We start from the raw sequence: 13,851 nt of genomic DNA, 5'->3' as shown, positions 1-13,851 counted from the left end.
GGAGGTGAAAGTTAAGAGCTTATTGTAATAGAGCTTGAAGTCCGGAATTGTGATGCCGCCAGCTTTGCTTTTCTTTTTCAACATTCCTCTGGCTATTCGAGGTCTTTTCTGGTTCCATACTGATATGAGGAATTCTTAATCTCAGGAAACAAACTGAGGGTTGCTGGAGTGGTGGGGGGTGGGATGGATGGGGTAGCTGGGTGATAGACATTGGGGAGGGTATGTGCTGTGGTGAGCACTGTGAATTGTGCAAGACTGTTGAATCACAGATCTGTACCTCTGAAGCAAATAATACATTATATGTTAAAAAAGAAGAAGAAGAAGAAGAAGAAGAAGATAGCAGGAGGGGAAGAATGAAGGGGGTGAAATCGGAGGGGAAGACGAACCATGAGAGACTATGGACTCTGAAAAACAAACTGAGGGTTCTAGAGGGGAGGGGGGTAGGAGGATGGGTTAGCCTGGTGATGGGTACTAAAGAGGGCACATTCTTCATGGAGCACTGGGTGTTATATGCAAACAATGAATCATGGAACACCACATCAAAAACTAATGATGTAATGTATGGTGATTAATGTAACATAATAAAAAAAAGTAAATAATAAAAAAAAAGAAAGTTAAAAGCAAAAGAGAAAGAAGAAAATAGGTGTCATATGAAGGAAGAACCAAGTAAACACCCTCATTGGGGGTTAAACAAAAAGTACACTTGGTAATACAATATTTTAACAGTGTTTTGGGTTTTCTTTATTGTATGTAATATTAGCTTTCCTGTGACATCTTCCCCTATCCAAGCTCTTAGGTAACATTTTCTACACTCAGACATACTTTGTGTGAGAAATTCATAATTCTTGGCAGTTTGGTTAGCTGGTAGTTGGAGAAACTAATGAAAATGCATACATTGACGTGAATAGAACAAGAAGTAAGGGAGGAAAAGAAAACCTGCTTCAACCCTGACTGTGACATTCATTCCACACTTACTGAACACCCTACTGTAAGAAAAGGAGTAGACAACACTTTTCAAATAATTTTATGAGGCCAACATAACCCTGATATTAAAACATGACAAAGACATCACAAAAATTAAAATTATAAAATAACAGCATCCATGAACATAGATGTACAAATTGCTAAAAGAAATTACCAAATCGGGGGTGCCTGGTGGCTCGGTCATTAAGCATCTGCCTTTGGCTCAGGTCATGATCCCAGAGTCCTGGGATGGAGCCCCACATCGGGCTCCCTATTGGGCTGGAAGCCTGCTTCTCCCTCTCCTACTCTCCCTGCTTGTGCTCCTGCTCTCGCTATCTCTCTCTCTCTGTCAAATAAATAAATAAAATCTTTAAAAAAAAAAAAGAAATTATCAAATCAAATCCAGCAATCTATTAAAAAATAATACACCATGCCAAGTGGGGTTTATCCCAGAATTTAAGGTTGGCTTATCATTCAACAACCAATCTTCATCATATTAGGAGACTAAAAAAATTTTTTAAATGATCATCTCAATAGACTTAAAAAGGCACTTGACAAAATTCAATGTCCATTCATAATAAAAACTCTCAGAAAACTAGGAATATAAGGGAATTTTAGAAACCATGATTAATATCATAATTAATGGGGAAGATATACACTTTCCCCTGAAGATGAGGAACAAGGCAAAAAGATCCACCTTTACTACTTTCATGGTATACTGTGCAAGAATTCCTAGCCAGTACAAGAAGACAAGAAAGAAAAATAAAAGACACAGAGTTTGGAAAGAAATAATTTAAACTGTTATTTTTTTCAGAAATTATGATTATTCATATGAAAATCCCAAGGATTCTACAAAGCAACTGTGACAATAAGTGAATGTAGCAAGTTTACAGGACTCAAGGTCAACACATAAAAATCAACTGTGATTATATATAACTAGCAACAAAACAATTGGTAAGAGCAATTTTAAATATTTTCATTTATAACAGCAGCCAAAAGTATGAAATAGGAATAACATAACAAAAGTTACAGAAATTTTTTATAGACATCCTCAAAACATTGTTGAAAGTAAGATGATCTAATATATTTGCTCTTTTATAAAGTAAAAGACTCATTAAGATGTCAATTCTCCTCAAGTTAAAGCTGAGTCTAAGTATATATGAAAATGCAAAAAACCAACACAAATCTGAAAAATAGAAGAACAAAGCTTAGGATCATACACCACCTGATTTCAAGAACTTTCTATATAGCTACAGTAATCAACACAGTGGGGCACTAGAATAAGGATACACATACAGATCAATAGAGCAGAACAGAGAGTTCAGATACACACACACACACACACACACACACACACACACACACACCCCAGATTTTTTTTTTTTAAGATTTTATTTATTTATTTATTTGACAGAGAGAGCCAGAGAGCACAAGCAGGGGGAGCAGCGGAGGGAAAGGGAAAGGCAGGCTCCCTGCTGAGAAGGGAGCCTGAATGGGGGCTCAATCCCAGGAAGGACCCTGGGATCATGACCTGAGCCGAAGGCAGATGCTTAACCAACTGAGCCACCCAGAAGCCCCACACACCAAATTTTTAACAAAAGAACCAAGCTAATTCAATGGGGGCAATGATAGTGATAGTCTTCAAAACATGGTGCTGGAACAACTGGATATCCATATAAAAGAAAATAAAACCTAATCCCTATTACATGCCATACACAAAAATTAACTAGAGATGGATTTCAGATATAAATGTGAATGCTAAATCATAAAAGCTTTAAGAGAAATATACAAAAATGTCTTTGTCATTATTGGACAGGCAAAGATTTTTTAGATAGGACACACCAAGTACTACCACAAAAGAAACAATTATAAATTAGAGTTCATCAAAATAAAAGTTTCTTCACTTGAAAACCAGTATGGAGGATACGAAAAGCCACGTGTGGAGGAAAATATCAATAATGCATGTAGCTGATGACAGATTTTTATCTAGAATATATAGGGAACTCCCGCAAAACATTACTAAAAAGAATGCAATAAAATGGGTAGAAATCATGAACCAACACTTAACCAAAAAAGACATACAAATGATCAATAAATACACATAACTATATTCAACATTCTTGATCATCAGGGAAATACAAATTAAAACCAAAGTGGATAAAATTTAAAAGATAGATAATACCAAGCATTGGTGATAATTTGGAGCAACAGTTTCATACAGTTTTGGTGAAAATGTAAAATAGCACAATCAATTTGGAAAGCAAGCAATTTCTTATAAAGGTATATACACATACTCTATGGTCTGACAACTCCTACAAGATAGCTTTTTCCAAGAGAAATAAGAAACTATGCCTATAAAATGATGTGCATAGGATATTCATAGTAGCTTTATCATAATAGCCTGAAACTGAAAACAACCCAAATAGCCATCAACTAGTGAGTGGTAAACAAGCAGTATGATGCAGCAGTAAAACATAAACTACTGATAAGCACTACAATACCAATCAATCCACGAACTGAATACAAAAAAACAAACACCAAAGAATTCATAGTTTACAACTGAATTTATATGAAGTTCTAGAATAGGCAAAACTAAGCCAAGATATACAGATTAGATCACTAGCTATATCTTGGGCTGGGAATAAAAGGGTACTAATTGCTAATGGGAATGATAAAGCTTTCTACAATGATGAAAGGTTCTACATCCTGACTGAAGTGGTGATTTATATTTTTGTGTACATTGAGCGTGTACATTTGTCAAAACTTTTTGAACCGCACACTTACAGTTTTTGTATTTTATTGTATATAAATTATATTTTAAAAACAAAAATAGAAACAATATTAAAAAGAATGGTTAAGTAGGAAGAAAATGTACCAACCTACATATATACACATGAGAAATATGTACATGTATATACATATATATGAAAAATATATCTACATATATATGTATTATAGTGTTCCATTTAAAAGCATAACAAATTTTTAATCTCTGACATGATGAATACTTTGTAAAAGTTATGTAAGAATTAGATAAGGACACAAAAGGAAAAAAAGTATTGATATAATAAAAAAAGAAAAAATATTAATCCAAGAAGACTAACATCTTATCACTGGAAGCTCCAAAAAATAATAGGAAAAATGCTAGGAGACTAGATTGTGGAGAATTATCAAAGATATAATAATAATACTCTCAGTAGTAGACTGCAGTTTCCAGTAAAAGACACAGTGAATGTCATACAAAATTAATGAAACAGATCTACACTAAGGTGACACTGTAAAACACTAGGACAAAGAAATGATTTCTGAAGTCTTCAAGGGAAAGATAAATAAGTTCTGTAAAAAAGATCAATAATCAGGATAGCATCAGAATTTTCTAAAGCCATGCTGGAAAACAAAAAAATGGGCAAAAGCTTTAGCATTCTGCAAAGAAATAATTCCCATCCTAAAATTCTAAACCAAGACAAACTTTTTTTCCCAAAATTTTATTTAAATTCAAGTTAGTTAACATATAGTGTATTATTAGTTTCAGGGGTAGAATTTACTGGTTCATCAGTTGCATATAACACCCAGTGCTCATTACATCAAGTGCCCTCCTTAATACCCATCACCCATTTACCCCATCCACCCAAACACCACTCCTTCAGCAGCCCTCAGTTTGTTTCCTAGAGTTAATTAAGTCTCTTATCGTTTGCCTCCCTCTCTGTTTTTATCTTATTTTTCCTTCCTTTCCACCATGTTCATCTGTTTTGTTTCTTAAATTCCACATATGAGTGAAATCATATGGTATTTGTCTTTCTCTGACTGACTTATTTCACTTAGCATAATACCCTCTAGTTCCATCCAAGAAAGAAAAATTTCATTCTTTTTGATGGCTGAGTAATATGAATAAATACATATATATTTATATGTATTATATGTAAGTTATATATAAATATAATAATAAAAATAAATTTATATATAAATATATAAATAATAAATATAAATAATATATATAAAGTAAATTTTTATATAAATATAAAAATAAATTTATATAAATATAAAAATAAATTTATATATGAATATAAATATAAATTATATATTTATATAAAAATAAATACATATATAATAATATAAATACCTATAAATATAATTTAATTAAATATATGTATTTATTTATATATACTTATAAATATAAGTACTTATATTATTATATATTATTTTATATTATTTATAAATATACTTACATTATTATTTACTTATATATATTTACTTATATTATATGTTATATATTTATTATATTTATATATCATATATAAATATAAATTGTATATTCATGTAATTTATATTAAAAATATATATATATCTCACCTCTTCTTTATCCATTCATCAGTCAATGGACATTTGAGCTATTTCCATATTGGGCTATTGTGGATAGTGCTGCTGTAAACACTGGGGTGCATATGTGCCTTAGAATCGGTATTTTTGTATCCTTTGGATAAATACCTAGTAGTGCAATTGCTGTAGGGTAGTTCTATTTGTAACTTTTTGAGGAACCTCCATACTGTTTTCCACAGTGGCTGCACCAGTTTGCATTCCCACCAACAATGCAAAAGAGAGTTTCCTTTTCTCTGTATCCTTGCCAACATCTCGTTTCCTGTGTTGCTAATTTTAGCCATTCTGACAGGTGTGAGGTAGTAAGTATCTCATTGCAGTTTTAATTTGTATTTCCCTATTGATGAGTGATGTTGAGCATTTTCTCATGTGTCTGTTAGCCATTTATATGTCTTCTTTGGAAAAATGTCTGTTCATGTCTTCTGCCCATTTCTTAACTGAACTTTTTATTTTGGGGGTGTTGAGCTTGATAAGTTCTTTATAGATTTTGGATATTAACCCTTTATCCAAATATCAGCTGCAAATATCTTCTCCCATTTCATTGGTTGCTTTTTAGTTTTGTTGATTGTTTCCTTTGCTGTGCAGAAGTTTTTTTATCTTGATGAAGTCCCAATAGTTCATTTTTGCTTTTGTTTGCCTTGCCTTTGGAGACATGTTTAATAAGAAGTTGCTGTGGCCAAGGTTAAAGAGGTTGCTCCCTGTGTTCTCCTCTAGGATTTTGATGGATTCCTGTCTCACATTTAGGTCTTTCATCCATTTTGTATTTATTTTTGTGTCTGGTGTAAGAAAATAGTCCAGTTTTATTCTTCTGCATGTTGCTGTCCAATTTTCCCAACACCATTTGTTGAAAAGACTGTCTTTTTTCCACTGGATATTCTTTCCTGCTTTGTCAAAGATTAGTTGACCATAGAGTTGTAGATCCATTTCTGGGTTCTTTATTCTGTTCCATTGATTTATGTCTCTGTTTTTGTGGCAGTACCATACTGTCTTGATGATTATAGCTTTGTAATACAACTTGAAGTCTGGGTGTGATGCCTCCAGCTTTGGTTTTCTTTTTCAACATTACTTTGGCTGTTTGGAGTCTTTTCTGGTTCTATATAAATTTTAGAATTGTTTGTTCTAGCCCTGTGAAAAATGCTGGTGGTACTTTGATAGGGATTGTACTAAATATGTAGATTGCTTTGGGTAGTACAGACATTTTAACAATATCTGTTCTTCCCATCCATGAGCATGGAATGTTTTTCCATTTTTTTGGGTCTTCCTCAATTTCTTTCCTAAGTGTTCTACAATTTTCAGAGTACAAATCTTTTACCTCTTTGGTTACTAAACCAAGACAAACTTTAAATCTAATGTTAAGGTAAAATACATTTTCAGCCTCACAAGTTGTCAAAAATTTTACCTACCATGGCTCCCTTTTTTTGAAACAGATTACATGATATCCTTCAATAAAATGAAAGGGAAAGCCAAAAAAAAAAAAAAAGGAAAGAAAACATGGGACCCAGGAAACAAAATCCAACACATGAGACGAGAGAGGTGAAGATTAATAATAAAAGCAAGTCTGCAGGCAAAATCTTGCTGCACTCCAGCAATCCACCAACCCATGCTAAAGCAGAGGGCAGATAACCCCAAGAGGAAGTTGTCAAAAAAAAAGAAAGAATGATGCAATGCATTTGACCATTCTGACAGGACTTGTAGAACTCTTTTGGAGTTTCCAGGAAGAATTAGAGATTGTGTATGGAACACAACCAAAAGGGGTTGGTGAGGGGAAAGAACAAAGATAATTACTGATTCCAAGAAAAACAAAATATTGTGCAACAAAGGTAAAAGTAAATTGTGGCATACTCTGTGGTTTTAACTGTAAATAGCATCTACATAGTAATTAATAATGTGAATAATTAATGTTCACTTAATTAAAATAAGATATAAATGTTTGGGAAAGATTAGAAGAAAAGGCATGGAAAATAAGTGTGTGCGCAATTAGGATGGGAGGAAAGCTATTATGAAAAAAAAGAGATAAATCCTACATGCCATAGTAGAAAGCAAGAGATAGTGCTTAACCTATAAAATCAAATAACTATATAGGCAATATTTAGCCATACGGAAGCAAGTGCCCAAAGAATCAGCTTATTTAGTTAAAATGGTTACCTCTGGAGTGATAAAAATGAGAAAAAGTGGGAGCTTCTCTTTTGCTCCCTTTGCTCGTTAAAACTATGTAGATATATAATTTTAACAAAAATATAATCTAAATTAAAATAAAAATAAAGAGCTAAGCAAAAAATTATTACATTCAGAAAAATAAAAATTGTACAATAAGGGAAACTGGTCATAATATGTGAGTCCCCTGTAAAAAATATGTAATCATATTCTAAGTGTTGATTGTTAATTTATTAAAAAGCCTGATAAAAACCACATCAGTTCATGTGAAAAGAGAAAGATTTACTTATGCATTTCCCCCATAAGACTGCAAGACCTGAGGTGTGCTTTCCCAGGGTATGGACACGGTTTACAAGTGGTATTAGAATAATGGGGAAAAGAGAAAAATAAAGGCTCCATTACAGCACTATTTAGCAAAAAATATGATAGAGTATATTATGAGATCACAATGAAGTCCCATCTAAATTATGTTGGAAAGTCAGTAAAATATTCTGGAAAAGACCTCTGACCTCTTGAGATCATGTTAATAAGGTTTAAAATAAAGAGAGATGGGAACTACAGACAGAGAGTAGCATGTAGAAAGGGGAAGAAAAATGGAATGTAGTTTGAGGTGTTTTAGGAACTACCATTAGTTTGTAATAGCTACTGCAAAATGTGTCTGCTACTTTGGCCATAAGCATCTTTGCCACAAGCATTTTCATCACAAACATTTTTGCCACATAACTAATAGCCTATAAGGAAATTTTGCCATAAAAATAAAAGAGGGACTTTCATTAAGAACATAATGAAACATGAAAAATTAATAACAAAATTAAAAGATTTTATTATGGGATATAAAATATCTGAATACATTCAAAATTATATTGTAGATTCATGTAACAGATTTTATTTTGTGGATTTTACCAAAGCATTGTTTTCAAAGTTTTTCATTCACAGTATTACACATATTTTTTTGCTTGTTGATTTGTCTCCTTTGGCATCACACTTTTTCTTTTTTTTCATTAAATGTTTTTCTTTTGTTAAGAGAGGTGTTAGTTTCCAAAATGCATATTTATAACTGAGCTTTGTATTGCATTGTGAAAGCCTTCTACACTGTTGTTCTTGATGCACTGTCACGTGTCCACTGATAGATGTTCTAAAGCTCTATGGGAAATGTGGGTTCAAAACTCTGCACCACTGTATAGACCATGGTGAGAGCTAAGGTCTATATAATATATAAAACATCTGTGCTCAGGGTTTTGAATGGACATGAGTTTTCAATTCAATTTGGATAAATACCAAGGAGTATGACTGCTGGATCATATGGTAAGGGTATGTTTAGCTTTGTAAAAATCTGCCAAATTGGGGTTCGGGGAGTGCAGTTCAAGATGGCAGCATAAGAAGACCCTGCACTCACCTCCTTCCACAGACCAAATCTACAGCTACATATAGAACAATTCTGAAAAGGACATGAGAACTAGCTGAATAGCTCTTCCACATCAAAGAATTTAAGCCACATCAAACCAGGTAAGAGAGACAAAGATACAGTCCCACCAAACCCCACTTCCAATGCAGTGGAATAAGATTCCATCCTTATGGAAGCAGGAAGGATGTAACAAATATGGAGTGTATCCCTGAAGAACAAGGGGTCTGAGGCCCACATCACTTCCCATCCTTGGAACCTGCACTGATGATATGAGACCCTAAAACACCTGGCTTTAAAACCAATGGGTCTTATGTCCAGGAGATGCAAAAGGCTGTAGGAAACTGACTCTGAACTTAAAGAGCTCATATAGAGGCAACCCACTGAATGGGAGAAGATATTTGCAAATGACACTACAGATAAAGGGCTGGTATCCAAGATCTATAAAGAACTTCTCAAACTCAACACCTAAAAAACAAATAATCAAGTAAAAAATGGGCAGAAGACATGAACAGACACTTCTCTGAAGAAGACATACAAATGGCTAACAGACACATGAAAAAACGTTCATCATCATTAACCATCAGGGAAATTCAAATCAAAACCACACTGAGATACCACATTACACCAGTTAGAATGGCAAAAATGGACAGGGAAAGAAACAACAAATGTTGGAGAGGTTGTGGAGAAAAGGGAACCCTCTTACACTGTTGGTGGGAATGCAAGTTGGTACAGCCACTTTGGAAAACAGTGTGGATGTGCCTCAAAAAGTTGAAAATAGAGCTACCCTATGACCCAGCAATTGCACTCCTGGGTATTTACCCCAAAGACACAGATGTAGTGAAAAGAAGGGCCATATGTGTGGGAAACAGAACGCCACAACAGCCACTGGTACATGTTCACTCAGACTCCGAGATCTCTGAGAAAACTCGAGATTGCAGGGTTAAAAATAACCTGAAAGGATCAGAGTGAAATGCCCTTGGGACGTGTGTGGTCAGTTCTAAAGTACACAGCAGAAGATGTTTTGTAGATAGGAAGCCAGCTGTAAACAGCACACTGTGCACTCCCCTCTTTGTTCCCTTGTCCTGTAAACAGCACATTGGGCACTCCCCTCTTTGTTCCTTTATTCTGTTTTAAAGATTCTTACGTGCTTGACTAATCCTGGGTACGTGCAGGAATGTGCCTTACTACGCCCCTGCTGTAAATCATTATAGATCTATATCACTGTAGAAGGTATATAAGAGTATGGAAAATAAACCTCGGCACCTCGGGATGTTCGCTCGGGGTCCCCTGTGCCTCGCTTTACTGTCATCTCTTTTTCTCAGTTCCTTCACCGCCCCAGGTCCACGACTCTCAGAGGTCAACAATATGCACCCCAATGTTCATAGCAGCAATGTCCACAATAGCCAAACTGTGGAAAGAGCCGAGATGCCCTTCAACAGATGCATGGATAAAGAAGATGTGATCCATATATACAATGGAACATTAGCCATCAGAAAGGATGAATACCCAACTTTTACATCAACATGGATGGGACTGGAGGAGATTATGCTAAGTGAAATAAGTCAAGCAGAGAAAGTCAATTATCATATGGTTTCACTTATTTGTGGAACATAAGGAATAGCATGGAGGACATTAGGAGAAGGAAGGGAAAAATGAAGGGGGGCGGAATCAGAGGGAGAGACGAACCATGAGAGACTATGGACTCCAAGAAACAAACTGAGGGTTTTAGAGAGGAGGGGGATGGGGGGATTTAATGCCCATCTTTTTCAAACTCTTATAAAAAAAAAATCAAAGAGGAAGGAGTACTTCCAAATATATTTTACAAGGCCAACATTACCATGATACCAAAATCAGACAAGCACATCACAATAAAAAAAGAAAAATTAGGGCGCCTGGGTGGCTCAGTTGGTTAAGCCACTGCCTTCGGCTCAGGTCATGATCCTGGAGTCCCGGGATCGAGTCCCGCATCGGGCTCCCTGCTCGGCGGGGAGTCTGCTTCTCCCTCTGACCCTCCCCCTTCTCATACTCTCTCTATCTCATTCTCTCTCTCAAATAAATAAATAAAATCTTTAAAAAAAAAAAAAAAGAAAGAAAAATTATAGGCCAATATCCCTGATGAACATAGATGCAAAAATCTTCAACAAAATTTTAGCAACTAAAGTCAACAATACATTAAAAAGATCACATTCCATGATCAAGTCAGATTTATTCCAGGGAAAAATTTATGTTTCAATATCCACAAATCAATCAACATCCTACACTACATTAACAAAATGAAGGATAAAAATCATATGATCTCTCAATAAGTACTGAAAAAGCATTTGACAAAATTCAATATCCACTTACGATAAAGCTCTCACAAAGTAAGTAAAGAAGAAATGTACCTCAACATAATAAAGACCATATATGACAAGCCAAAAGCTAATACTATATTCCTTGGGAAAAACCTGAAAGCTTTTCCTCTAAGATCAGGAACAAAACAAGGATGCTCACACTCACCACTTAACTCAACATAGTATTGGAAGTTGTAGCCAGAGCAATTAGGCAAGAAAAAGAAATAAAATGCATAAAAATTAAAAAGGAAGAAGTAAAATTGTCACTATTTGGGGATTACATCACTTCATACATAGAAAACCCTAAAGACACCACCAAAAGAACATTAGAACTAATAAACTCAGTAAAGCTGCAGGATACAAAATCAACATACAAAAATCGGTCATGTTTTTATATACTAACAACAAAATATCAAAATGATAAGTTAAGAAAATATCCTATTTACAATTTCATCAAAAAGAACAAAATATCTAGGAAAAAATTTAACCAAGGAGGTGAAATACCTGTACACAGAAAACTACAAGGCATTTATGAAAGAAATTGAGGAAGACATAAACAAATGGAAAGACATTCTGTGCTCATGGATTAGAAGAATTAATATTGTTAAAATGTCCATACCCAAAGCAATTTATAGATTCAATGCCATCCCTATCAAAATTGCAATGGCATTTTTCACAGAAATATAACAAACAACCCTAAAATGTATATAGAACCACAAAAGATCCCAAATAACCAGAGCAATCTTCAGGAAAAAAAAAAAAAGAACAAAGCTGGAGGTATCATACACCCTGATTTCAAACTATATTACAAAGCTATAGTAATGAAAACGGTACAGTATTGGCATAAATAACAGACAAACGTATCAATGGAACAGAATCAAGAACACAGAAATAAACCCATGCATAAATGGTGAATTAATTTATGACAAAAGAGGCAAGAATACACAATGGGAAAAGAATAAGTCTCTTAATAAATATGGTATTGAGGAAACTGGACAGCCACACGCAAAAAATTGAAACTGGACTACTATCTTACACCACATATAAAAACTAACGCAAAATGGATTAAAGACTCGAATATAAGACCAGAAACAATTAGACTCCTAAAAGAAAACAGGTGGTAAGTTCCTTGACATCATTCTTGGCGATATCACCACTTTTTTGGATCTGACTCCAAAAGCAATGGCAACAAAAGCAAAAATAAATAAATGGGACTACATCAAACTAAAAAGCTCTGTACAGCAAAGAAAACAATCAGCAAAATAAAAAAGCAACCTACTGAATGGGAAAAGATATTTGCAAATCATATATCCAATAAGAGGTTAATATCCAAAATATATGAAGAACACCTACAACTCAATAACCAAAAAACCAAACAATCCAATTACAAATGGGCAAAGGATCTGAATAGACGTTTTTCCAAAGAAGACACACAGATAGCCAATAGGTACATGATAATATTGGTTTCAGAAGTAGAATTTAGTGATTCATCACTTACGTATAACACCCAGTACCCATCATAACAAGTGCCTTCCTTAATACCCATCATCCATTTAATCTATCCCCTCACCTACCTCTCTTCCAGCAACCCTCAGTTCGTTCTCTATCATTGAAGTCTCTTATGGTTTGCTTCCCTCTCTCTTAAAAAGTACTGGGTGATGGGCATTAAGAAGGCCATGTGATATGATAAGCACTGGGTGTTATATGCAGCTAATAAACCATTGAACTCTACACCAAAAACTAATGATGTGCAATATGTTGGCTAATTGAATTTAAATTTAAAAAAAAAAAAGAAAGAAATCTTCATTCCCAAAAAAAAAAAGAACTGCTGATTTTTCAGTTCCTTCAGCTTTTTACTTGTTAGGACAGAGTGAAAACCTTGATTCCTTACCTCTCTCCTGGATTTTATGTCACTCAATGATGACCTCATTCTGCCTGTCTTTCTTGGAATAGTTATTTCCTTGTATCAAGGTATTTTATATCAATTGGAAAGCACTTTTTTTGCAGTTTTATACCTTTATTTGACAATCAGTGGTTAGCTCTCATCCACATTAACTATCTGTAGATTTTTTGAAAGTGGTGACAGGTACATAGGTAACAAATTTATAGAGCTTGTTTGGTGAATCTTCATCCTTGTTACATTTTCTGGACAACCACACACGGACAGAATGGAACGAACATTCCTTATTGCTTTGGCCCAGATAGTTTTGTTGAGCCTGGTGTCAATGCACACATCTGGAGTTCCCACCTTCTTCATGGCAAATTTCCAGATCTCTTTGAGTGTCCAAGGGGCACACTTCTTGAAACCCATTCCATGGATGCATTTGTGACCGTTGATGCATTCTCTGGTCACTACCTCATTGATAACAGAATGGTCCTTCTTCTTGTCACCCTTCTTTGTGGAAGCCATGCTGCTGGGCCCTGGTTGGAAAGCTGGAAAGCAATTTTTAGTCTTTGTCATTATCTACTTACAGCCTTTAAATATAAAATCTCCATCTTACAGCCAAATGGATCTGTTAAATCCAGGAATTCCAAAAAACCATGCCTTACCAGTATGCCCATGGGAAGGGCTCTGATGTACTAACAGCCCAGAAGTGGCTTTTCTCTTCTTCTGAGTTTCTT

The 13,851-nt window shown here is 34.6% G+C and overlaps 1 pseudogene; it reads right to left on the bottom strand.

Annotated features, from left to right (window-relative positions):
• Positions 1-13,264: 13,264 nt before the first annotated feature.
• Positions 13,265-13,639, bottom strand: LOC118522176 (large ribosomal subunit protein eL31 pseudogene; annotated as a pseudogene).
• Between the last annotated feature and the right edge of the window lie 212 nt (positions 13,640-13,851).

The sequence above is a fragment of the Halichoerus grypus genome, chromosome 5 (genome assembly GCF_964656455.1).
Source record: "Halichoerus grypus chromosome 5, mHalGry1.hap1.1, whole genome shotgun sequence".
In the NCBI taxonomy this organism is placed as follows: domain Eukaryota; kingdom Metazoa; phylum Chordata; class Mammalia; order Carnivora; family Phocidae; genus Halichoerus; species Halichoerus grypus.
Note: the sequence above shows the minus strand (reverse complement) of the source record. Positions and strands in the feature narration are given on the sequence as shown.